The 25,004-nt window shown below is 37.6% G+C and overlaps 1 protein-coding gene across 1 annotated transcript in view; it reads left to right on the top strand.

Moving 5' to 3' along the window:
• PTPRR (protein tyrosine phosphatase receptor type R) overlaps positions 1–25,004 on the top strand; it is a gene marked incomplete at its 3' end in the record, with an annotated part of 278,404 nt that overhangs the window by 193,574 nt on the left and 59,826 nt on the right. The window lies entirely within an intron of this gene.

Below are 25,004 nucleotides of genomic sequence, written 5' to 3'. Positions count from 1 at the left end.
CTAACTAGTCTTATATTGTTGGGGGGTGGAGCACATTCCTATCTTTTATGGAAAATAAGTGAAAAATAGATTACAAATCAATATGTTTAGTAAGTAGGCAGATTATGTAGTGTCATGCTGTTATTCCTCTCAGCAAATTTCACGTTTGGCTTTCAGAATGTTTTTCAGGTTTTTTTTTTTTTAAATTTAATTTAATTTATTTTTTTTATACAGCAGCTTCTTATTAGTTATCTATTTTGTACATATTAATGTATATATGTCAATCACAATCTCCCAATTCATCCCACCACCACCACTCAGATTCTAAATCAAGTAGAATTCAGTTTTATTATTTATGTATTTATGTATGTATTGGCTGTGCTGTGCATCTTGTGGGAGCTTAGTTTCCCGAACAGGGATTGAACCCGGGCCCTCAGCAGTGAAAGCATGGAGGCCTAACCACTGGACCACCAGGGAATTCCCCTAGAATTCAGTTTTATGAGGTAGTTTTAAAATACTCAAGGCAGATAAACATTTCATGGCCAGTCTAGAAGCTCACTGTTGGTCTCAGTTTTTTCTTGCATCTGGTTGCTCCTATTCTAGAGCCGAGGTGCCACTCCAACACAAAGGACCAAGATGGCGGCAAACATGGATATAGTAAAGAAAGCGGAGAGGAAGACATGAGGCAATAACCCAGAAAACTCAAGTTGAAAACTGTTCTCAAGGACTGTGGCAGGGAGGTCTCTCTATTGTTCAAACAGCCTGGATAATAACTGAGCCCATGTCGCTGTGTGTGTAGTGGACAGGGGACGAGGGAGGGCACGTGTCCATGCTCCTCCAGCAAGCTGCTGCCCACGCGTGGGAAGAGAGAACGCATAACAAAAGCTAATGTACTGACTGCTCATCTACCACATGCCAACCACCAGGCTAACGTATTATCTCATCCACTCTTCACAACACCCCTTGAGGCAGATACTATTTTTATGTCCTTCTTGCAAGTGAGCTAACAGAGACCTAGAGAGATTGAATATCATGTACAGTGTCACAAAGAAATAAAGATGGAGTTAGCGATTCAAATCTGGACAGCCTGGCTCCAAAATCTGCACATATCCACTCTGTCCTACCTCCTCCTAGATCATACAGATGAAAACATTTTAAGCTTCTCTTATTTTATAATCATATCTTTATAAAACATTTTTATGGGGATATCCAGATTTGGGGAGGCATTGGAAACATGCTCCAGCCCTTCATTAATGGTGTACATCAATCTGTTTTCTTCTTTATTTGTAGGATAGACACAATTCCATTTTTATAAAGGTGGATTGGAGTTCTGAAGGGTTAGAAAAAAACTTTAAATGGTTCTTTTATTATTAAAAAAAAAACACTGGGATTGAAAAAATGGAGGCAAAAGTTTTTAAATCTGCCTAAAAATTTATCACAAATGAGACAAAAGGTAATAGTGGTAAATGAAAGAAATGACAGTGGATACAACCCAGGGAGAGTAGAACAGAAATCAAGATGTATTTTTAAGGAATTAAATGTAGCAAAGTTCTGCCTAAAAAGGTAAAAATTGGCTATTACTTATTGGCAAGCACAGACCTAGCTTCTCTCCAAGCAGACTGAAATGTTTGAGCCTTTGTGAGTAAGTCCCAAGAGTGCAGACCTGGAAGCAGCTCTAATAGCAATCACTGTAATAGCTCCTTTCCTCTCTCCACCTTCCTTTATTTCTCACTCGTGGCCCCTGGCAGAGTAACAGAAGTCCCATTGGGTCCTCTTACTACTATATCTTCCACCAGACCACCCATCACACAGGTTGCCTTGTCCTGAGATTCAAGCAGAAAGGTCTTCTCAGCACACCGTCGCCCCCCATTCTTCAACATCCATGAACTTGCAACCTGATCCTGACACTGGCTTCCAGCTTTCCTAGGTGATCTCCATGTCCACTTACACTATGAGGGGCAAACTCCAGTTACATTTTGGGAACTCTTAGAGCCATTCTGTAGCATATGACCTATTTTTAGAGAGAGTTATATGCTTCCCCTAGCTGCATGATGGTAGCATTTCTACAGAGTTCTTGTCCTGACCCTAAAGAAGAGATTGTGTGGTATAATTGTTTGAGGTTTGTGTTCACCAATTCCTCTTCCCGTGATCAAATTAGAGTTTCACTATGGAGATTTCTAAATGCACTGCTTTTTAAAAAATTTTTATTTTATATTGGAGTATAGTTGATTAACAATGTTGTGTTAAGTGTATAGCAAAGTGATTCAGTTATACATATACATGTATCTATTCTTTTTCAAATTCTTTTCCCATTTAAGTTATTACAGAATATTGAGCAGAGTTCTCTGTGTTATCTATTTTATATATAGTAGTGTGTACATGTCAATCTCAAATTCCCAATCTATCCCTCCCCCGCATCCTTCCCCCCCCGTAACTATAAGTTTTTTCTCTAAGTCTGTGAGTCTGTTTCTGTTCTGTAAATAAGTTCATTTGTATCCTTTTTTTTAGATTCCACATATAAACGATATCATATGATATTTGTCTTTCTCTAAAGTCAGAATTCAAGTCTTTGCTAGGGGACCATGTTCCAGATCTTGATGTACAGGTTGACTGAATTAGGTAAAATAGTCTTTTTTGTAGAAGCATTTTAATCAGGGCAGGCACAGACAATTCCCAGAGTATTGGCTTCCTATTTTGGTAAAGACCAGCTGTGAATCTCAGTTACTGTGTCAGGAGATTTTTACCTTGTAGGCAGAGATGTTCGCTTTTGGAGTTATTTGAAACGTGTCATAAAGCTACAACTCAGGGTCCCACTCTTTGCATTTAATGAACTGCTTGAACATTGTTTTCTTATGAAGTGATGCTCCACTCTGTTCTCATCAGATTTTCCCAGCTGTTGATACATGACTCTGTAGCAAAACACTGAAAAATCACAGATCACCCATGGCAGATGACTTTAGCAAAATTATTTTTCAACTAATGGGTTTGTTTGGTTTTCACCTGTAAGTATATTACAAACATTAAAATGTCATCTCCATTGAGCAATGCGCCATGATTATCTGGGTGTAATTTAAACATAGGTCAGGGGCTTCCCTGGTGGCGCGGTGGCTGAGAGTCCGCCTGCCGATGAGGGGGACACGGGTTCGTGCCCCGGTCCGGGAAGATCCCACATGCCGCGGAGCGGCTGGGCCCGTGAGCCATGGCCGCTGAGCCTGTGTGTCCGGAGCCTGTGCTCCGCAGCGGGAGAGGCCGCGACAGTGAGAGGCCCCCGTACCGCACAAAAAAAACAAACAAACAAAAAAAAAAACATAGGCCAGAGCTCTGTTCGCATATCTTCTGAAGCCGCCCCAGTTGAAGCCCATCTAATTGTAGTACTATGTGGAAATAGTGCCCTCTAGTGGAGAACCACATGTTGAAGCGGTTATTAGCTAGTCTCATAACAGGGAAAAGGAAGCTGGCTCTTGTTTTTGTAAAAAATAAAAAAAAATCCATAATGACTTTAATGTCCTCTCTGGCAAATGAAGCATGATCTCTTTTGGCAGATACTTTAGAAAAAGGTCTCAGCGTAGTGATGAAAGAGCTTTAACTTGAGAAATAACAAATTGGTGTGAACGTTTCCAAATATGATGTGCTTTCTAAAATTGCTTAGCTTCCAATCATTTTCATGTCTCATTAAATCCACAAGTAATTTTAAGGACAGTGTGTCAAATGAAATTATTATTGCCTAGTATGTCTTATAATATATGAATCATTTTATTTAGGAGCCAATTCTTTTCCTAAGTCAGAGGTTTAAATACAAGCCTCAATAATTCTTCCCTTTCCCAAGCCTGCCTGCCTCACTTCTCACTTCCCACCTTTTCCCTCTTGAATCTGATTTCCCCACATGGTGGTGTCTGTAGCACAATGCCTGACACATAGTACATGTTCCATAAATATTTGTTAAGTCTTGATATGAAAAAAGGAACAAGTTCTTAAAATTAGGTTCATTTTATGGAAAGAAATGCTTAAAAAAAAAAGAGCAGATGATCCCCATCATCACTCCACTGCCCTACAGAGAGAAGTCTCTGGTGCCGCCTGGCCTCATGAGCCACCACGAGGGTCTCTGAGCTGCTCCTCTTGCCTGACCTTGATAGCACACTGCACCACAGGCCACTAAGGGGAGCTTAAAAACCTTTGTTCTCCTGCTCTGAGTATGGTCTCCTGATTGATTAGTTTTACTCTTGTTATGTTTTATTTGCTGTTGAAGTATGGCTCCTTTAAAGTTGAGAAAAACACTTTAAAAGCTGGTTTAAAAAGTAATTAATTTTAAGTTAACATTTTGTTCCTAAATTTCTATTCAGGCGACTATTCTTCTCCTGAGAGAATCCTTAGTCTACCTAAGGATTCTGAGAAACAAAGTGGAATTTTAAACCCACCTTAAGCAATAATGTGAGTAGAAGTGATTGAGTGCTAAAGGATCTATGAGAGTGAATACGTTAGAAGTATAGCAAAGACCTGTTATATAGCCTGAAGGAATAGACCTCCAATGTGTATCCTTGGCTGCATTAGTCTCTGATGGACACTCAACACTGCATCCTTTTTATAGTCTGTCTTTTTCCAGTCAGCTCTCTTTCTCGTTGCTCAAAGCAGCTTTTCCAGATCTGTACTAGTCTCCTTAAATTCCCTTTCCTGACCCTACGAATACCTACGCGCGCGCACACACACACACACACACACACACATCGAATCTCTTAAGAGCTCATTCATCCGTTTCCTGACATCCTTGTTCCACACATAATTGGGGTTCTTTAAATATTGGTTAAATGATCCAACGTTAGCCTCAGTCATCTATTTCAGCTCTGCAATGTCTATTTAGTTCTAGAAAGCCCCAAGGCAGGGGAAGCTGCTCACTTCCTGTTTCATTCCTGGGTGCTTACTTTCTCCAACCACTTAACGTGACCAATGAATTTTTAAAAGTTTTTTAGGCCTGTCTGCTCCTGGTTAATGAAGAGTCTTGTAAAATTAAAGAGAGTCTATCTTCAACCTGTTATTACAGCACAAATATGCATCAAGACACTTGAGCAAGAAACATCATGCAGATGAATGGTTCCACATTTGTAAAATAATGGTTTAGAAATCTAGACAGAGGTCTCAGATAACAAGATTTCAAGTTTCTCCAGGAGAGGCGAGATTTCTTCATCTTTGAACATTATGTAGAGCTTTGTATGGGTGACTCTCCTTATCCCTGCCTTTACTTTCCTATTAGGCATTTTAAAACGTCCACCTTCTTTAAAAAAAAAAAAAAAATCTTGAACATTTTGCAGAGGGAAGACTCTTCCAGCCAACTTCTTGTTCCAGATGATCCTTCTAATCTTGACCTTGGTGATAAAGGCCTGATTTGCCATCATTGTTCTGTTTTATTTCACTTTTTAAACCAGCCTTTAAAGTGTATTATCTCAACTTTAAAAGTGTTCTATTACCCACTCCATCCTCATAATTCATGGAGTGTTAAATATATCGAAAAAAATCCTATTTTAGCCAAAATCTGTATAAGGGAAGGGCTTAGATACTGGAGCAGTTCAGAGTAGAGTGAATTTCCTTCCAGTTGAATGGGTGAGAATCAAAGAATGTAAGGAATAAAGTATTATGCATATACTAGATGTTGGGGGAGAATTTATGTATTTTGTTATTTGGGCAGATTGAGTCGAAGAGCTTGGTTGGTAGATATTTTGGAAGCATGTGCACAGAGATATTATTAGAGCACTTGGTTCCTCCATTAAATGTTGAATCCTTGAGAGCCGTGATGGACATGCTCAGCAAATACTTTTTTAAGAAGTGATGACCCGGAGATTTCTAATTTAAATATCCTTCCATATATGACCTGTAGAGGGAGCACGGAAACAACAATATACCCTGAAAGTGAAAATCTGCTCCTCTTGTGTGTGACAGAAATTCCCAAGCTTGGCTGTACATCTTCTTCAGTGATACCAGTGAAATCAAGGGTGGGGAGGGTGTCTCATGAAATCTTGAATATGGTGTCAATAAGAGTCTCGCTGAAATACGTTTGTTACGTGTCATCCAGCCCCGAGGTGGGAGGGTATGCACAAAATCAAACGGCATTAGAATGTCAAGAGCCTAAAAATATTAATAAGTAAAATAATTAAAACATGGCTTAAACATGATTATTTGACCCCAGACATTATTCCTCAAAATACTAAACTGTGTAATTCAGTAAATGAAACTGTAGGCTCCATGGGATAAGGATAATGTCTTACATCATTTGTATTCATATTGTCTATCAAGGTGCCTGGGGCACATTAGACCCTAATAAACACTGAATCCCCTCCCTCATTCCCACTTGCTGTTGGTGGCAGTGGTCGTGGTGGGCATGGTGACAGTCTGGAACTAGGTGGTGGTATAGTAGAACTAGGGGCTTCTTGAAAATTCAAAAATACAACATTTTAGAGTTGAGAAGAACCTTAGAGCAGGGGTTCCCAAACTTGATTTTATATCATACTCCCCTAGAGATATTTGTAAAATTTCTAAATATTCTAAATAGAAAAAAAATTTTTTTTCTATCTAGATAGAATTTCTAGATAGAAAATATTCTAGAGTCAAACTCAAATCTTTACCTCAATAGCTCTCGAGCAGAGTTGAGGAAACAGATATGGATATAGATATAGATCTATACATGATAGATATACATCAATATAAACACATACATATATATTTTAAAATATATACATTTAAATGCATGTATTCAAATATGTGCACATTTAAATACATGTATTTAAGTGCCTGTGTATACTCAAATATACTTAAATTACTATATATTTACATATTTAAATCACTCATGTTTGAGAACTACGATCTTAGAGGTCCTGGTCCAAATCCCGAAGATATTACTGTAATTATGCAGCTAGTGGCAGAGCTTCTGTCATGAAAAGAGTGGTCACACACCTTATTGGAAACAGAGCTCTGAAGCTGAAATCTCATCAAGTGCAAACCTGGAAACTTTCCCAATGATTGTCTAAACCCAAGTTCACTTTCGCCCCACACTCCCCCAGTAGCTCTTACCTGCTCACTTAACACTGGGCTCCTGAGCTGAATTTATTACTAAAATTATTCAGATCACAAGATGTGGGTGCTGGAAGATGCCCTCCTTAGTGTTTGACTAATGAAAGAACGGAGACAAGGTTAAATGACTTGTTCACAAAGAGCTGTAAATCCTATGGGAACCATCTGTCCGAACTGGGTTCTTCATTGAATTGTGGCTGGATTCGTGGCTAGCTATAGGTTATTCCACATTTTGACCTAAATCAGTGGTTTTCAACTATGTCCCATAGCACCTTAGTGGAGAGGTGGGCTGGAGGGGCCTGGGCCCTCCTCAGGCTCCCCAGCGAGCCCAGCTCTGCATACACTTGTTCTGCATATTGGCTTTGCAGGAAAGGTCTTCTTTTCTTTCTTAACCTAGAGCCCCAAGTTTTGAAAAGAGTTTGAAGACCACCAATATAATTGTTTCCTCAGATAGGGATAAATCTCTTCAGGTGGAATCAGAGACCTCAGGTGAACACAGGTCACGTTATGTTCTGGTACATGTGTCTTTCTCACACCTTGGCACTTTTGTGTGGACATGCCAGTTGCTCTGTTTGGAAGAATTTTTCTATGACTCTTTGGGTCTGGTTCCTCTTTATTGGTGCAGTGAAGTAGCTAGACTATGTTCTACCCACCTATCATTCCCCTCAGTGTATCTGAGACATTTTTAGACTTTTCTAGGGCTGTTTACAATGAATATAAATCCAAAAATAATTCCTAGAAAAGCTGCTGCTTACTCTCAGATACATTTTTCATTGGCCACATGGAAACCTCATTGCAGTAAAAAAAAAAAGGTGTCTGATAATTTCTCGTAGAAGTTCTTTTATGAAGTTTTCTTTTCTAATTCTTTATGGATTAACTTTAATATGTTATGTATCATTTATGCTTAAAAGTTAATTATTCTGTTCTTTTATCCTTATAACCCATTCTAATGTTGGTATTTTACCTTATCATTATAATTAAAGTCTTCAATCACCTTTTCTCAGAAGTAATTCAGTTTTTTAATGTTCAGCAAAAATCTCTGTCCCGGAGGACTTTTGTATCAATAAGTGTCAGAGTGTTCTAATCTTTTGAAAGAGGAAAAATCAGGACTAGGACTCAGAACTCAGTTTCGTCCAGCATGGGGCCCTTAAAAATTTGTGAGACAATTTCAAGTTTCCTTCTTCCACCATATTGAAGTCAGAAGCCATGTATGATCAAATATACAGCAATAATATGTGACATCTTTAACACTAGTAGGCATTTTAATATACGTATTCTTTCTACCAAAAACTGATCCCACCCCACCCCCATCTCTTCCCCACCTTCTTCCCTATATATACCAAAATTTTGAAAAAAAAAATAGAAAGGAGGGAATGGAAATAAATAGGAAGGAACCCTACTTTTTAAATGCAAGCTATCCCATGATGATAATAGTAATAACAGTTAACATTTTGTCGAGCACTTCCTACATTCCAGCCACTGTTCCAAATGCTTTACATGTATAATTCAAATACAGAACAACCCTACTATTTTTATCCCTGTTTCACAGCAGGAACCATGGCCCCAAAAGGTTTTGTCACTTGCTCAAAGCACCTAGCTGGTCATGAACCATGGAAAGAATATAGGTGGTCTGGCTCCAGACCCCAAGCTGTCAACTGTTGTACGTACATTTCTAGGGCATTAAACTTCTACCCAAATTTGAAGCCTGATTTTTGCCTTAGAATTTCTTGCTTACAATAGGCACATGATAGATATTTGTCACATTGAATTGGATTTTTGATGAAATGTTCCTGAATTAAATTGACTAAAATATAAACAAAAAGATTAAGCAGTCTTAAAAAAAGAAGGAGGAGGATCGGGGGAGGGGGGAGGAGGAGAGTGGGGAGAGGGGATGGGGAGAGGCATCATTCTTTACTGGGTTTCACCTTGGGTCCCCTGGACAATGTCTAAAAGTTATGTTGAAAACATCACCTGTCATAATGATCAATTTCTGATGTGAGTCTACATAAGAAGCAATACTATTTAACTATGATTTTCCTATTTAGGCTTAGGCCCTAGAAAGGCCCTCCCTTAGCAAAGAGAGATAAACTTCCTGAGTTTGCCTTCAACCAGAGTTTTGCTAGAGTCCTGAAGTGTGAATCCATTCATCCTAGAACTTGACAAATAGTCAAGAAATAAAGTCATCATTCGGCTCATCTGTCTCAGAGTCACATGTTTAACCCTTTGACGTTTAAAGTTTCGGGACAGTTGGTAAGGGAAATAGTAAATAGATGTGTTCCTTTGTCATTATTCTTTTTTTTTTTTTTAATTATTATTTATTTATTTATTTTTATTTATTTATGGCTGTGTTGGGTCTTCGTTTCTGTGCGAGGGCTTTCTCTAGCTGTGCAAGTGGGGACCACTCTTCATCGTGGTGCGCGGGCCTCTCACTATCGCGTCCTCTCTTGTTGCGGAGCACAGGCTCCAGACGCGCAGGCTCAGTAATTGTGGCTCACGGGGCCAGCTGCTCCGTGGCATGTGGGATCCTCCCAGACCAGGGCTAGAACCCGTGTGCCCTGCATTGGCAGGCGGACTCTCAACCACTGCGCCACCAGGGAAGCCCCTGTCATTATTCTAAAAAAAAAAAATCACCTTGTTCTGAATGCTTTTCCATTCTTTTCCTCCATTTTCTCTGTTCTACTAAAACTGTTCGTACTGTACTGCAAGGACAATTGTCAGTGTATACAAACTCACCCAAGTTGGCTATTGGTACATTTTTTCCCAGTATTCAGCTCCAAAATCAATACCTGGGGTATCTGAATTTTTTCCACTAAATGTTTAGTGACAGAAGCATAAGAACGTAATTCATTGAAAAGAAAAGATTTAGATTTCCTGACTAATATATGGCTGCTTTACCTAGATTTAGTGGATAATTTTACTCTATTGTGCTTTATTTATTCTTAGTAGAACTTGAGGGGATTGTTTTCTGGATAATGTCAGGTTAATTGTTCAAAACTGAACTATGGGCCAACCCAAGGGCATTCTCCTGGGAACAGTTAAGCTAAAATATACAAAAGATCTCTTCTCTTATCAAAAATATCTCTTCTTAAACATAAAGATAAATGAGGAAAGGTTTGACATGAGATAAAAACAACAAAATAAGTCAGTGACTAAATGTCTTATGTGATCTTAGTGCATAGTTAGATGGCAGATAAATCGTGTCTCCCAGCCCTGTCTCTTCATGCTGACGTTATAGGAGGATATATAAGATGCCATCTGTGCACTGGGAAGAGTACTCTCGACACCCTTCCTTTCTCAGAAAGGTAGTATTGACCATGAGGCAGTATAAAATGTTGGTAAATATGAGACCTCAGTGTATCTCTAGCCCTTATTAATTTTTTTCGATTTTTAATGAACTATACAAATAATACATTCTTACCCTGCAGAAATGTTGAAAGCATATTTAAGCCAAAACAAAAACATAGAAATTACTTCATGGTCAGTCCCACCACCAGAGGTAACCACCATTAACATTTTGTGTATATCCCTCTAGAATTACATACACACACATACACATACACACACACACATACACATTCACACACCCACACCACACCTCTAGTAATTGCTGATAACCCTGACAGCAATGGTAACATCAGGAGCAAGAACAAGCAACAAGCAACAACTAACAGTAGCAGCAGCAGTGCTAGCTACCAAAGGTAAGCCAGCAATAGCAATAACAAGAGAATCCATAGCCACAATCGCCATAACTGCAGAGAAAGCTGTGGTGATTGTAGCAGCTGTGTTGAAAAAGTCTTGGCAACGGAAGCACCAGCAATAGAAGTGTAGTAGCAGTAATAATATTAAAAATGCCAGGTAAGAGTTACATAGCATTTATTATGTACCAAGTACTCTTCTAAGTGTTTCACATATGTTATCTCAATTAATTTTCACAATAATCTAATGAAGTAAGTGTATTAGTTGTATCATCGTTTTACAGATGAGAAAACTGATGTACATTCCAGTGAATAAACTGCCCAAGATCACACAGTCTTAAAGGGCAGAACCTGAATTTGCACCCCAGCTAGTCTGGTTCCATAATCCACTCTTAACCACGACCCTGGTTGTAATAGCAGAAGAAGCATGAATTCTAAAATACAGCATGAGGAGTATTTTATAATTTATATGTGTATATTTATATAATGAATGAATGAATTTTGAGAGTGATTCTGAAATTAGAAAAACAGAATAAGAAGATATGAAGTAACTACCAAAAAACATCACTTTCAGCTAAAATGGCCATTTCTTACAATTTTCAACTTAAGCTGTCTTTCAAAGATAATATATTTTGCAAACATTTTTGCTTCCCTATTTCATTAGTCCTCAACAATTTGCCCCTATCCCTTTGTATGCTTGTCTAACATTTTGGAGTCTCTGACTGCAGTTTCTTAAAAAATAAAAGGCAAATGAACCATGCTGCTTTATTTGTCATATCCTCAGTTTATAGATGTGCCTCCATGTATTTAGATATATGGAGTATTTGTGCTTAATAAGTATTTGTGAATGAATGAATAAAGAAATAAGAAATAAAATTTCAGAATCCACACTGAAGGCAAATAGAACTGTGCTGGACCAAACACGTACGATTGTAATAAGAATGCTGTTTAATGCTGATGGCAACAGGAGTAAAGGGGATAAAAAAAAAAACCTAAAAAGGTGAATGTTGTTGATGCTTTGGTTCTATTTTGGTTCTGTTTCGCCTTCCATAACTCCAGATTTTGAATGGTTAGATTACAAATAATATTCATAATATTTAATCTGCTTGTACACTTGAACTGTCCTTGTAGAAAAGATTTCCTCTGCCCCCTGAAAGCTATCATTCAAGATAGAGTAAAACCTGAAACAAAAATTCACTCCAGTGCATTAGTAAAATGTAATCTTTTGGATGATGGGAAATATTGAGTCTTGGGCAAAATATATGACCCCTAACATAAGTTATAATTCTTGTGTCCTTTTTAATGATTTCAGACTGCCAGAAATGGCAAAATTAGAAGTCAATATACTTTAAATATAAAATAACTTAAAAGGAAAAAATGCCCTTAAAAGTCATCTTAGGACTTTTCTGCTCAGTTTCAAGCTGAAGTTTTGGTGATATGACTTGATTTAATTTCCAAGTCTCTTATCTGTAGTTTATTCTTGTTACTGCAGTTGCTACTGGTTTTTAACTTGTACACAGGAAACCAGTGCCAATCAATTTTTTTCCCAAGGTGACAGGAAACCCTGGTTGGTCAGATGTTGATTGTGCTTGCTATTCATGCTCCACCCATCATATTTTCTTCCCTTTTGGCTGACCTTAAGACAAATTAATCAGTGGTCAACATCTGGCAGACAGTTTTGGTGTCTTCTCAGTGATTTGTTGACCTGCACAGTTAAAAAGTAAAACTTCAGTGCAGAAAACTTGTATGCACTAAAAATAAATGCTGCCAAGAATCCCTTATAAGGGCTTGCATGGAAAGCCCATCTTTTGGCTTTTTAATTGAAAATGTGAATTTTCTCGAGTAATGAAACATCTGTTGAATAAATATTTCACCTTTTTTATGATGGTCAGTGGCTTACCTCACCCTATTGTAAATTCCAGAGATGAAATGTGGAACAGGGACAAGGAAGGGCTCAGAGAATGGTAAGCTTTTTAACAGGTCTCTGCTGTTTGTGATTAACTTTAGCCACCTGCATATTTTCTGCATAGTAAGTCCTGTTCTGCATAAACATACCCCTTATCACTAAACACACTGAAAACAAATGTTGGTACCCAGAACATGACAAGTAACAGAACTCAAAATTAAAAGCTAAGCATAAAATCAAGCCAGATGACCTTCCCATCCCTCGAAGCCAAGCTTCTATGCAGCCTCCTCTTTCAAACTCGTGGTTTATGACTCTATAAAATAAAAATTATCCACTGTCTACTTGCTTTGCAAAGTGTTTTTTAGAAATCATTAGTTTAAAGACAGTGATACTAAAATGGATGTCTGATGTTATCAGGTCTAATGATAGTAAAGATCATGAGAAATGTACAAGAAATGCTTTTTTTTTTTTTTTCTGTGTAGGAAGATGAAGGAAGGTAACAATGCAGGAAGGTGAGATTAAGATAAACCTAAAAAGAGCAGGTATGTTGGACCGGATAGGCTTTTCCTGTTCCTAAAATGTCCTGTATTCTTATACAGGAAAAGCATTCTTATCCACCCGAGGCGTTTGCAAGTCCTAGGCGCAAGACCTAAAAGTACCCTGGGTTGTGGTGGTAACGAAGCAGGAAAGAAGTGGGTGGGAGAGGAAGTGTCTGTGGTGGGTCCATAACCAGGGCAAGTTTCCCAAAGGGTAGAAATACATCCATGTCTCCTTTATTTTGAGAACAAACTCTGTTAGTTTGTTCTTTCCTAATATTTTCCACACCAAAAATTGGATACATTTAAAATTGGGGTTGACTCAGGCCACAGAGACACCACAGAATTGGTAAGCATCCTCGTTGAGAGTTCGCTGCCCTTGCTAACCCTGCGAATTCAATATCATTCAACTCCCCTCCCAAAGATTTCTTTCCTTGATACATTAGTAGGGGGAATTTTGATCCACTTGTTTTACTTTTTCACTAAAATATCTTCCATAGAGAGGCTAGGGCTGTGAAATAAAGATGAAGGGCTAGCAGCATTTTACAATGTTTTGAATCCTACCCATTTTGCAGAGCTACAATCCCGGTTTTACCAATAACCAAGTAGAAGGAAAACTCAAGACGTTAAGTAAGTATTTTTAAGCATTTACCAAGGCCCTATAAGAAATCTGGTAGTGACCCCAAACAGAATTCTGTAGCAAACCTAAAATGCATTTGAAAAGCACTTACAATTCTCTCCTCTTGCGCTCATATCAGTTCCCTTTTGATTTGCATGACAGTCTATTTGAACAGGAGCAATCTGCTGTGCACCTGCTCTTCTTTCCACCTGCATCCCCATCAGCAGTGGAAAGGAGTGTGCCCAAGGCAGGTGGCTGTCCACAGTACTGGTGGGTACCCCTCATCAGACGTTAGGCCAGGATAGAGGAGTCTCTATTCCTGGACAGCAGTATGACTGTGTGCAATGTTGACTGACTTTGACCGTAATCAAAATTGTTCCTTTGGTTCTTTAGCATCATTTCTAACCTACTAAGCTGAGAGCTTTAGGACGTTTGGCAGTAGTGTGAATAAGTAAGAGCTTTTGTGGGGCATCCAAGCAATAGAGATAACAATAGGTAAATATCTGCAAACGCACTTCTTTCAGGAACTTATGGCAAGTGTATTTTTCTGGATGATCTTGTTTACATAAAACATGTGTTTTAAGTACCTAAACTTCTCTTGGCTTGCTTAGAATAGAAAGCATTACTGTTCTGGGGTGGCTTTCTGTATAGGCAAACCCTATTCAGTGAAGAACCCAACCTGCACTTTAATCTGAACCCAGATAGAAAAAGTTGCTGGGGCAAAGATACGCGGGTGGGGGGAGTAAGATCATTTATTGAGCATATTTAAATATAGGATAAAATATTATGGTCTAGTGTCAACACCAATAAGAAAAATGTCCCAGAAACGAGAAAAACCTGGATATGGCTCTGCCAATACCTAAGATTTGTTGAGCAGCTGCTATGTGTCAGGAACTGTACAAGATGCATTTCAACTATGAAGTATCATTTGCTCCTCATAGCCATCTCAGAGAGGCAGATTTTATAGTCTCAATTTTAAGTGAGACACAGACACAGTAAACGTCATAGAGCCCACAAGCTGCAGAGATGGGATTGAGCCCATGTCTGTGTACCACCAAAGCTCACACTCTTCCCTATTTCCTGCCTCTCCTGATGCCCAAGGCATCCTGTAATTCTTCTGTTTTTGCCTTTTGTATATTCATGATTGGGCTGTGTTCAATTTTGTCAGTGGAGAAATAGAAACATTCTAAAACGAAATAATTTGTTCCTTCTAGCGGTCATAAACCCATCCCACTTGGACAAGAGCCGGTGGTGCCGCTTTCCACCCCTAGGTGGCACCTGTGTGCCACAAACAGAAGAAAATTCAGGGTCAATAGCAGGTTGAGCTCTTGCTTTTGCTCAAAGGACCTTTAAGCAGATCGCTTCTCTGTCCTCAAAAATCCTGCTTGAGGAATATGTTGCCTTTTTTCACATTTTTATTTTATTAAAGTATAGTTGATTTACAATATATGTTGCCATTTTAAGATTTAAAGCCAAATCAAATAAGGAGAGGACCATGTAACGATCCTAAAGCTGACAGGCAGTCTCAGAAGCCTTCCCTCCCAGGGGTACCTTATCACCCTTAGAAGGCAGTCCCTGTATTTGCTCAGACAGCAAATGTACTCAACAGGGTTGCCCAGCTACGATGTTCATGGCCTTTAGAAGATTCTGGTTTGGTATTAATCAGAAGGGGTTTTATTTCTTCTTTGTTAGCGATGATAAAAGTTTATGTTATACGGAAGCAATAGAATTTGGGTGTTTCTGCCTTTGCAGTTTTCAGTTTAAAAAAGAAAGGAAGTGTTACCTTCTTTCCCCCCACCACCTCCAACAAAACAATGATGCAGTTTAATCAGGGAGTCTTGTAAGATTCATTAGGATTTGCATTTAAAAGGGATTTCTGGGGCTTCCCTGGTGGCGCAGTGGTTGAGAGCCCGCCTGCCGATGCAGGGGACAAGGGTTCGTGCCCCGGTCCAGGAAGATCCCACTTGCCGCGGAGCGGCTGGGCCCGTGAGCCACGGCCGCTGAGCCTGCGCGTCCGGAGCCTGTGCTCCGCAACGGGAGAGGCCACAACAGTGAGAGGCCCACGTACCGCAAAAAAAAAGAATAATAAATAAATAAAAGGAATTTCTGTGATAAAGCGCAATTTCACTGTAGAAATGATCTGCAGGAAAAGATGGGGGTGGGAGCCTTGAGAAGTTTGCATTCGTGAACCCTGGATTCCCGTAATGCTACAGGCCTTATCGAGGGCGGCCCAGGAGCAAATTGGCAGTACATTAGAAAGCATGATTATAAGAGGGAAAGCTGAAATGGCCCTCATGTCAGCTGTTTTCCTCCACAGGATACTGGGTGATTCCTGTCCTAACCAGATACTGATTACTTAAAGCTTGGCCCAAGAATTCCTGTCACAAACGATTTCCGTAGTGTATTTTGACTTGCTGAGGTCTGAAGAACTTTTGGAATCTGTTAGGTGTGGACCCGAACTCCAGGAACAGATTGTCTTAAATGTCTCATTTCTATATCATTTGCGGTTCTCTGACTGTCCTCATCTGACATGGAGAATTATTGGTGGAAAATGCATGCATTGATAATTCAGACAAATGAAGGTTTAAAAAAAAATTCAAAGGACTTATCTTCAAATTGTTTTTATACAGTATTTCAAACAAATGCAAACTGCTATAAACGTTTTAATCTACAAAATTATGTATTCTTCTATTCCCCATTATGATTACATTTCTTATGTTTTATAAATATTTCACGTCATCTATGTATAATATTGAAATTTGAACTCAAAATATTTAGATTGTTGAAGACTGTTTTTAGAGTGAATAAATTTTCTTCACATGAAATACAAAGAATTAATGTAGCATTCAGCTTTTCAAAATATTCTACCAGATAGTCAACCCAAAATGGTAAGGCACAAAAAGGGTGTATGTTTGTATATAAAGCAGTGGACCATGACATTTGTCTTTTTTTTTTTTTTTTTTTTTTTTTTTTGCGGTACGCGGGCCTCTCACTGTTGTGGCCTCTCCCATTGCGGAGCATAGGCTCCGGATGTGCAGGCTCAGCGGCCATGGCTCACGGGCCCAGCCGCTCCGCGGCATGTGGGATCTTCCCGCACCGGGGCGCGAACCTGTGTCCCCTGCATCGGCAGGCGGGCTCTCAAACACTGCGCCACCAGGGAAGCCCTGTCTTTTTTTTTTTTAATAAACTTTTCTTAGAAATATAACTGCCAGTGTTAAGGCTTCTAGTACCTTATAGTTCCAAATGTCCAGCAGTCAAGAAGCAATTCCAAATACTATTGATACAAATAATATAATATTCAAATCAAAATAACAGATTTTCTGAAACTTATTCTGAATCAGATCATTTGAGAAACCTTTCAAGTACTGTCGCTGTGTGAGATTTTTTAAAAGAAGATTTTATTTTTCATTTCTTAGCATGGATCCCTATTCATACCAGAAATCAAGAAGCATTATTACAGGAATATAAAGTTTTATATTGTTAGGCTATGAGTTTTATGTTATTATTATCACATTTTATATTATAATTGGTGCACCAGTAAAAGCAAATACTATTTTTTTTCTTTGGAATCAATGAAAAACATTATGATAAATATAAGAACCAATTTATTTCTAGTCAGTCTTGAAAATCTCCTGGTACTTAATTCTTATTTCCTTTTCCACATCTACAAATCTCTGACGCATGTAGAAGAGAAGCACAGATGCATAGAAGGAATTGAAATTAGGTCAATTATGTTCCACCCTGGTAGTGTTGGCAGGCGTTCTGTATATATATGTCCTGTATTTTAATGATTTTGTTCTGGCGTCTTGTATTGACTTTGTCAGGACACCCTAAACGTCCTGTATTCAGCTTTTTTCATTAAATTACAAAAATTTGGCAGTTAGAGCTATTTTTCAAATCTAACTGGGCATCCTGTGTTTTGTTTTGTTTTTTAAATATCCTCAAGGTTTTTATTTATTTATTATTTATTAATTTATTTTTGGCTGCATTGGGTCTTCATTGCTGCACCTGGGCTTTTCTCTTGTTGCGGCGAGCGGGGGCTACTCTTCATTGCAGTGCACGGGCTTCTCATTGTGGTGGCTTCTCTTGTTGTGGAGCTCTGGCTCTAGGTGCGTGGGCTTCAGTAGTTGTGGCATGTGGGCTTCAGTAGTTGTGGCTCGTGGCCTCTAGAGCACAGGCTCAGTATTTGTGGCGCACAGGCTTAGTTGCTCCACTGCATGTGGGATCTTCCTGGACCAGGGCTCAAACCCATGTCCCCTGCATTGGCAGGGGCACTGCACCACCAGGGAAATCCCCCTGTGTTTTTTTATTTGCTATATCTAGTGACCCTACACCTTGTCATCCCTTGTTAAGAGTCTTTTAGTATGTAGACTCATTTGTATACTTCTTAAGTCCACTCATCATCAGAAATTACCATTTTTAGAATGAAGTGTCACTGGTATAGCTGAGGACAATTTAGCATGCACAGAATGCAGGGTTAGTTGTTATTTAAAGTCATTCCAGTCTTATGTTCTCCCTTGATCTGAAAGGTGATAAATATACATATTTTCTTCGTTCATTATCACATCATTCACAGAAACATGTCCTGGACATCTAATTAAAATGTCATTATTGAATATCTCAGAGGTTAAGAGTTGTCTAGATAAATATTAGGATTTCTATGCTGAGGTCTCTGTTGAAGAGAAATAATGAATTAACTTATAAAACAATATCTGAAGGAGAATAGTTTGTTAGAGAAAAAAGGAATATTCTCGTAGCTGTGGATTAAAAGCCTGTTTTTACATATTCTCCACTGCCATCTGCCTTGGAGATGTGCTGCTGGAAATATTAAGTTTAGAACATCTTAATTTTTTCTTTACAGTTATAGACGTCATTTGGATGGCAAATTCTTACGGTGAAAACTTAGTGACTACCAGTTGCCTATCCAGAGGGCAGATTGAAGTGGCTTCCATGATAAACCAAAAAAAAAAAAAAGTTATTTCATGAATAATGGCTGATATGGTAGATATTCTGTTGCAGCATCTCAAATGCATATGATCTTACATATCCAAAGCAGTTGAAAGAAGCCACCACATACATATGTAAGTCTAGATAATTGAGGCAGGGCCTCAAAGTGGGTATGTGCACCCCAGGAAATGTGCAGACTTGTCCTTGGGGTGTAAAAAAAATTTTTTTTAAATTTGTTTTTATCTTGCCCTTTCCTATTTCAAACCTTGTAAATGTTTTATAATTTGCAGTACACACACACATATAATTTATAAATAAATAAACTTCAGTGGATGTGCACTTACTTTTTTTCACTTACAAGGGTAAACAATAGAAAAAATTGAAAATTACTAATAATTCTACCTGAAAATGGGAGATAGAGTGCAGATATAGTGAAATCAATCCAAGTATTTTATAGTGTGTCCATAATCCCAATATTCTAATGACTCTATCCTGTTTTAAAGTCTTAGAAGCTGATGGAGGGGGAAATTAAAGTTGTAAAGAGGTTGCTTTTTGTAATTCTTAAGTAACAAAGATAATTTACTTTCACTGTACTTGATATATACCAGACACTTATATTAATTATATCTCTCATAATTGTTCCTACAAATACATTTGCACAAATAAACAAAGATATAGTTGAAGAGTGTCCATCGTAACATTGTTTTTTTGTTTTGTTTTGTTTTGTCTTTTTGGTTTTTTTTTAAATAATTCACTGTTTTTTGGGGTTTTTTAATTTACTTATTTTATTTATTTTTGGCTGCATTGGGTCTTCGTTGTTGCGCATGGGCTTTCTCTAGTTGTGGTGAGCAGGGGCTACTCTTCGTTGCAGTGCGCAGGCTCTAGGCACACAGGCTTCAGTAGTTGTAGCACGTGGGCTCAGTAGTTGTGGCTCGCAGGCTCTAGAGCACTGGCTTAGTAGCTGTGGTGCATGGGCTTAGTTGCTCCGTGGTATGTGGGATCTTCCCAGACCAGGGCTTGAACCCGTGTCCCCTGCATTGGCAGGCAGATTCTTAACCACTGTGCCACCAGGGAAGCCCTGTAACATTGTTTTTAATAGCAAAAAGAATTGGAGGTAAATAGCTGTCATTAGATATTCATCAACACATATACATCATCATATATTTATTATTTATGAAATCTACATTGTTACTCTAATAAGATAAGCTTTCTAATATATAATGGAAAATGGAAAAATAGTTGCAAAACTGTATGGAATTTTATGATCCAATATATTTTAAAAACCATACACGTTTCTCTTTGTAAATGCACTGATAATTTCAGGAAGAGTACATAAGAACCTGAACAGTGGTGAGCTCTGAAAAGTAGAACCAGAAAATCAGGAGATGCGAGGAACTAAGGGGGAAGGGACTTTTTTTTCCATTTTTTTATTTGAAAACTTTACTATAAGTACATATTAATTTTATAATTGTTAATGTTTTCAAAATTAAATAAGTTATTGCTTTCTTTGAATTAATAGATATTTATAGCATAGGTATGTCTACTCAAGATAAAATGAAGTGGGAGTGGAACAGTAACCACATTATTTGAATGATAATGTAAGTAGACACAGTCTTTAAGGCCAGGAATATAGCTTTGAGTGTCTATGTAAGAGTAACCAAGCAGTGACAAAACTACACTTCAATCTATGCTACGCGGACATAGCTTTAATTAGCATCCCTCATGTGATTCTTGATATTACACTGGCTTCTTTTATCATGATATATCTCATTTACAAATATATACAGTATTACAATATGAAATCTAAGCTTCTACCATCAAGCTTAATTAATAAAACATTTTATTATAAATACAATAGGAACTCTGGTTGCTTTTAACTAATCTAATTCCCCTCCTTATCCCTCAAAGACAATCACTATTCTACATTTGGTGTTTAATCGCTCCCATAACTATTCTTACACTTTTACTTGATAAATATGTATCATATATATAGCATAATATATAGTGTATATCATAAATAATATATAAAATATAAACAATATATAGTATAATTTTTCATAAACTCTATACAAATGGTACCCCAAAGTATGTATCTTTCTGCCTTACTGCATCTCAAATACCTAAATGTAAGAGCTAAAACTGTAAAGCTCCTAGAAAACATAGGTGTAAGTCTTCATTACCTTGGATTAGGCAATGATTTCTCAGTTATGACACCAAAAACACAACAACTAAAGAAAAAAATAGGTAACTTGGACTTCATCAAAATAAAAATGTTTGTGCTTCAAAAGAGAGTATGTAAGTCAGGGTTCTCCAGAGAAACAACTAATAGGATGTATTTATACACACACACACACACACACACACACACACACACATATATATATATATATAAAGAGATTCATTATAAGGAATTGGCTCACGTGATTATGGAAGCTCGCAAGTCCCAAGATCTGTAGGGTGAGTAGGCAAGCTGGAGACCCAGAGAGCTGACGTAGTTCCAGTATGTAGGCTGGCAGATTTGTGACCCAGGAAGAGTCAGTGTTTCAGTTCAAGTCCAAAGGCAGGAACAAATTGATTTCCTAGTTCAAAGGCTGTCAGGCAGGAAGAATTCTCTATTAATTAGGAGAAGTCAGCCTATTTGTTTTACTCAGAACTTCAACTGATTAGATGAGACCCACTTATATTATGGAGGGAAAGAAGGCAATCTGCTTTACTCAGTCAACTGATTTAAATGTTAGTCTCACCCCAGAACACCTAGAATGATGACTGACCAAATATCTGGGCATCCCCTGGCACAGTCAAGCTGACACATAAAATTAACGATCACAGATACTCTCAAGAAAATTAAAAGGCAATGCACAAAATTGGAGAAAATATTGGCAAATCATATATCTGATAAGGGTCTAGCATCCAGAATGTATAAATAACTTTTCAACTCAAAAATAAAAAAACAAATAACCCAGTTTTAAAATGGGCAAAGGGTTTGAATAGACATTTCTCCATAGAAGACACTGTATACAAGTCACCAGTAAGCACATAAGGAGATGCTCAACCTCATTAGTCATTAAGGAAATGCAATCAAAACCAAATAACAGACCACTTCACACCCACTAGGATAGCTTCAATCAAAACTATAGACAATAGCAAGCATTGGCAAGGATGTGGGGAAATTAGAGCCCTCATATATTGCTGGTGGAAATGTAAAATGGTGCAGCCACTTTGGAAAAACATTTCGCAGTTTCTCATAAAGTTAAACCTAGAGTTACCATACGACCAAGCAATCCCACTCCAACCTGTATACACAGGAGAAATGAAAACATATGGCGACAGACAAAAAATCTTGTACACAAATGTTCCTAGCAGGATTATTCATAACAGCCAAAAGTGGAAACAATCCAAATGTCCAGCAACTGATAAATGAATAAATAAATGTGGTATAGCCATACAATAGAATATACTGTGCCGTAAAAAGGAATGAAGTACTGATAGCTACTACAACGTGGATGAACCTTGAAAACATTAAGCTAAGTGAAAGAAGTCAGATGCATAAGTCCATATGTTGTATGATTCCATTTATATGAAATGTCCAAAATAGGCAAATTCATAGACACAGAAAGTAGATTCGTGGTTTCCAGGGACTGGGAAAAGGAGGAATGGGGAGTAACCTCTAATGGGTAGGGAGTTCCTTTTGGGGTGAGGAAAATGTTATACAGTTGACTCTTGAACAACACAGGTTTCAGCTGCACAGGTCCTCTTGTACAAGGATTTTTTTTCAATAAATACATGGATTTTCCTATGTTGTTCAAGGGTCAGCTTGTAAAATTGATTATTGTCATGTTTACACAACATATAAACTGTACTAAAAACTATTGAATTGCACACTTTAAAAAAGCAAACGTTATGGTATGTAAATTACACCTCAATAACAAGGGGGAAGTATATATAACTTTAATTTTATAGCAAAATGTTGGCTATTTCTAGAAAATTAGTTGGATGGTGCTTCTGACATTTTTTCACTTTATTTGATTTGGTTGAAATGTGCTAATTTAGAACATTTTTATTTATGGAAAAGGAAAGGGATGTATTTCCTACAACAAGTATAAAAGTATCCTTTACATGACAAATTTCAGTTCACTCTTAAAAATGTGTATGGCATTTTGCATTCCAGAAATATTTATTTTTTACCAGTCCATCTGCTCCTTGAACATAATATAGATAATAAAACACAGAATCCAAAGTAAGAATTCTTTACTTTGTCTGGTATGCATGATATCTCTCCTTGGGTGAATGGCTATTCTATTTTCAGAGTTATCTTGCACTTATTTCATCTGACAGTGGATAAGAGAAGACCCAGAAATAAAAATGAATTATTATGAATGGCATCAGATCAACAAACCCCAGTTACTTGAGGGGGGAAGTCTTGTTTTAACTATTAGAAACTTTGTTCAATAATTTATATTTAAACATCTATCCTTGTGACTGATAGCATGATTGTGTATTTACATTGGCAAGAATGAGTTCATCATGATCAAGTGCCACTCTCTTCATTTATCACTAACAAAACTCTTCCAGGTAATTGAGGTCTTCCTTCCACCTGAGAATTGATGGCACTTTAGATAAAATCCATGGCCACAAAGTAACCCAGCAAAATCATTTACTCTTCACTGGCCAAGAGGAAGCAACTCCCTACTCCGAAATTCCAAGGTGAAAGGCCAATGACTTTAGCTGGCCACCATCATCCTGGTTTATTTCTAAAGCATTTGAACTGACCAAAGCCCACGACTGCATTGCTGGGTGGTGCACTTTTAAATGAACACTGAACAAACACAGGAATGTATATTTAAATAAATTACTGTTCTTGGATAAACATCTGGGGAAGCTCTGGAGGCAGTAGATTTTCATAATTTTGGCTGAGTTCATTTTAGGTAAAGGGAGACCATGATGGACTCCAGCTAAAGACTTAAGACACCTGCTTCTCACATCAAATAACTGAGAAGGACTTCTAGAAGCTTTCAGATAGACATTAAATTGAATTACTTTTTCAAAATATCTAATTCTTTCCATTAAATGTGAAATTTTTCTTTGTGAAATTTTAATTTTATGAATGTTCTTCTCCAGCGATTAAAAGGAACTTCAAGGGTTTGGTATAAAGCAATGTGCTCTTAAAGATAAATAAATATTCTCTACCCCTATAACTTCCTAGTCATTATTCTATTCCATAACAGGCAGCAAAATATTTGAATCTTCTATGTAGGTTTCTTTCCTGAGATGTACTATCAACATTCACTCTAGCTGCAGCCAGAGGTGAAAATACTTACAGCTCTACTACCTTTTTGCACTTAAATTCTCTTACATACAGACTTAGCAATATCAGTTATGTTGCTTTATAGCTATATTTCATATTGTACAACTGAGCTATAAAACTGTGCCTTCATTGCTAGTTAAAACTTAAAAAGTAGTCTTAAACTAAAAAGCAGCTAGATTTCTGTAAGAATTGCAGAGTTTGGTTTAAAAAACTTGGGCTGAACCACCAGATGTTGTTTAAAAAACTAAAGAATCTGAGAAGCTGTATATTTTTTGATGATTGGCATTTTAGCTGGGCTGTATGGATCATTGTAATCATGTGTGTCATTTCTGGTCTTGAAAGTAAGCGAATGTATTTAATTCAGTTGTAATGTTCAGTACTAAAAGGGTTCTTTGGTAATTGGTTACTTCAAGAGACAGGGAGTTATTAATTGTATTGTGTTACTTAGAAAACATCATTGTGTGAGTGTGTATGTATGTATGTTTGTATATAAATCAGCTAAAATTCAAAGAAAGATTTCTCATTTCAGAAAGAATGGTTTATTCATTGACACTTATTAATGTTTCCTCAGCATCATCTTTTTCTTAACATATGAACTTGGAAAAAGTAAACTTGGGAACTAAAATTAGAGCTACCATCATTTTGTTCTTTTGTTAAAAGGGAAACAGCCTCCTCACCATGAGTGACAGTCAAAACAATACCAAATGCCAAAAAAAGAGAAAAAATTAATCATACTTGGATACAAGACAAAGCACTACTTTTTTTTCTCTTTTTTACAAATGAAATCACCATAGCACTTTAGGATGTTAATGCTCAGACGTCATTGATATTCATTAAGACTCAAACTAAATATCCACTGTAACATTTACAGTACCTAAATAAGCTTGGCTCTCCATTTTAAATTTTCAAACTCCTGTTTAACATGATTCCCCATTTCCCCTGTTTTCAGAGGGTTGGAAAA

The sequence above is a fragment of the Hyperoodon ampullatus genome (assembly GCF_949752795.1).
Source record: "Hyperoodon ampullatus genome assembly, chromosome: 11".
NCBI classification, from domain to species: domain Eukaryota; kingdom Metazoa; phylum Chordata; class Mammalia; order Artiodactyla; family Ziphiidae; genus Hyperoodon; species Hyperoodon ampullatus.
This window is presented reverse-complemented; position numbering and strand designations above follow the sequence as displayed.